The sequence below is a fragment of the Apis dorsata genome, unplaced genomic scaffold (genome assembly GCF_000469605.1).
Source record: "Apis dorsata unplaced genomic scaffold, Apis dorsata 1.3 scaffold_991, whole genome shotgun sequence".
In the NCBI taxonomy this organism is placed as follows: domain Eukaryota; kingdom Metazoa; phylum Arthropoda; class Insecta; order Hymenoptera; family Apidae; genus Apis; species Apis dorsata.
Genome location: NW_006264094.1, coordinates 1 through 2,828, shown reverse-complemented (window position 1 = coordinate 2,828; position 2,828 = coordinate 1).

Sequence of the window (2,828 nt, the reverse complement as noted above, 5' to 3'; positions counted from 1 at the left end):
AAAAAAAAAAAAAAAAAAAAAACAAATGAAATAACGAGAATTTTATTAGCAATTAAAGGAAAAGAAAAAAAAAAGAAAAAAAGAATGGAATACACGAGAAATTCGTATTATTTTTTGCATTTCCTTTTCTATCTATATCCCCTCTTCCCTTTGTTCTTCTGCGAATCACAATCAAATTTCAATAGTTAAGACGAATTAACTTAAAAATTTCGTTTTATCGATCTATCTCACTGTATTAACGCTCGGGATAATCGTGTGAAAAATTACGAATTCGAAGAACGATAAACGGTACGAGTACGGTTCGGTTCGATCGATCGAGAGATCGTCTCAACTTTCGATTTTTTTCCTTTCCTTCTCGATCGAGAATCGTATCGAGAAGTTTTTAGAAAACGTCGAATTACGAAAAGATCGTTAATTTAAAAAAACGAGTTGGCCAATTTGTCGAGAATCGTTATTTTGCAAACACGACACATTGCAGAAATGTTATTTTAAGAGTCGAGTAGCGATCAGTCGTTCGAACGATACGGCAAACGTACCGAATTTATCGATAAAAAAACACGTTCGAAACACGTTCGAAACGTTTTAAATAATCAAAATCAGAAGTACAAAGTCGAGAATTTAATCCACCACCACCACTGCGTATTTCACGTGTCTCCTTTTCTCTTTTTTTCTCAACTTCAAGATTTCAACGTTTCAAGATTCAATCCTACTCGATTCGCGTTTTCCTTCGCGATCGTTGCGCAATCATAAAAATATTGATTTTACGACTTTGTCTTTTAATATCCGATCGATGATCAACCCAAGATGAAAGGTAAACGTACCGATAATCGAGTCAAGTTATTCGATCCTCAAGACCAATACTTATTCGTATTCCAATAGATTAAATCGAATTGAAGCTGGAAACGTTCAATCTTGAAAATTGAACGCGCGATATCGATATATACGCGCGTACGATCCACGTGTAATCCACTATCCGATATCTACTCGGGAATATCGGCTTTGAATTGATAAAGTGTAACCGTATATATTAATTTTCACCGCTCGCAAAGTATGATCAAGCGGCATTAATGTCCGTTCGAATATCTTACAAGATGGTTATAATTGGAATACTGTAAACGTAATAACCGGAGGTGTCGGAATAAATCACGGTGGCTAGCTAGCACCGGTAGTGCGTGAGTCCCTCCATTCATCATCGGGTCGCCGCGCCGCGCCGGTCCTTGCTTTCCGGTAAATCGTTCTGCATTTTCGACGAAGAAACGCCTTTATTACGGTGCACGCACTAACCCCCTTCTCTCTCTCTCTCTCTCTCTCTCTCTCTCTTTCTCTTTCTCTCTGTTTTCTCTCTTTCCCGTTTACCAAACCCCTTTCCCTGCCGTACTATACTTATACCTGTCTAGACGAATGAATCATACGAGTATTTTCACCCACCAACCGTGTAGGTGGTACACGGAAAATTGGTCAGATTCCTCGTACGGTCTTTTAACGCATTCTATATTCGTTCCGATAGTCCTTGTTCAAACGTTCGACGACGAAAAGGTGACGAACATCGGAACAGCGATACGCGTATTCTCTCTCCAACTTCTCCACCTTATATTCCAATTTATAATAACTCGGAATAGTCACCTGTATATTCTATATATTCCGTGAAAAACCGTTTAAAAGATCCTTCGTGCGAACGATTCAAACGTTATACCGATGATTAATTCGACGCTCTCTCTCTCTCTTACTTGGGATTCATCGATCACAAACGTTTCGCGTAATAAGAGTCGTTAAGAGAAAAAAATGTATAGATAAAAGATGATACGTATTCGAGTATTCGAATTATTTTTTTTTTTTTTTTTTTTGGAAAAGTTCATGAAAGCTCGAGGATGATAGGGGAAAGAAATATAATAATTGGTAAAAAAAATAATTCATTAATGGGAACGGATCGGAAAGTTGAAGAAGAACGAAGAAACAGGGATCATTTTTTCAAGCCACCTGCTGTCGTTGATGCAGTTGGACCAACCCTCGCGCCTTGTCGTCAATCCTCGAACGATGACAAACGACAACGGCGACGCGTGGGGTATTCACCTAATAGGGAACATGTGAAAAACGCGATGATTTTTAAGGATTTTTTTTTTTTTTCCCCCGTTCCTTTTGCTCCCAATTTTCTATTTTCTATCTTTTTTCGGTTTTCAACTACGTTAACGTATTTTGAAAAAAAGAAAGAAGAAGAAAAAAATCATTCTCGTATCGCAAGATCGATCGAAAAGTTCTCTCTCAAATCTGACGATTCAGCGATCGAATATGCCGATCGGGACCATGCATCTCGTCTTCCGTGATCGAACGTAGACACACGTCACAGTTCGAGAATAGTCGATTTCACTGTTTTGCAATGCATCGCGTAATGCATTTCGTATCGAGCAAGCGATTTTCGATACAACGAAGGATTTGAATCTCGTTTTGAAAGTCGATTTGGATTTTAAATGCGTGAAAAGAAATCATTCTTCTACCTTGTTCTTCCATCCTGCGTCCTGTGTCGTTCTTCGGTTCTTTTATTTTATTTTATTTTATTTTATTTCTCTCTCTCTCTCTCTCTTTTTTGTTATCCGCTGTCCATCGATCGGACAGTTGGCCTGGTCGATCTAAAAATTCGATCGATTTTTGAGCATAAGCCGGTGAGCAAACATCGCAGATATCCTAATAAAATATTAAATCTTTTCTCTCGTAATCTTTTTTCTCTTGAAATACATCGAGTCGCGACGAAGTTCAATTTCGAAGGCCTTGAAATTTTGGCCAAAGATAATTTTATCGAAACTTTTTTTTTTTCTTTTCCATATATATATATA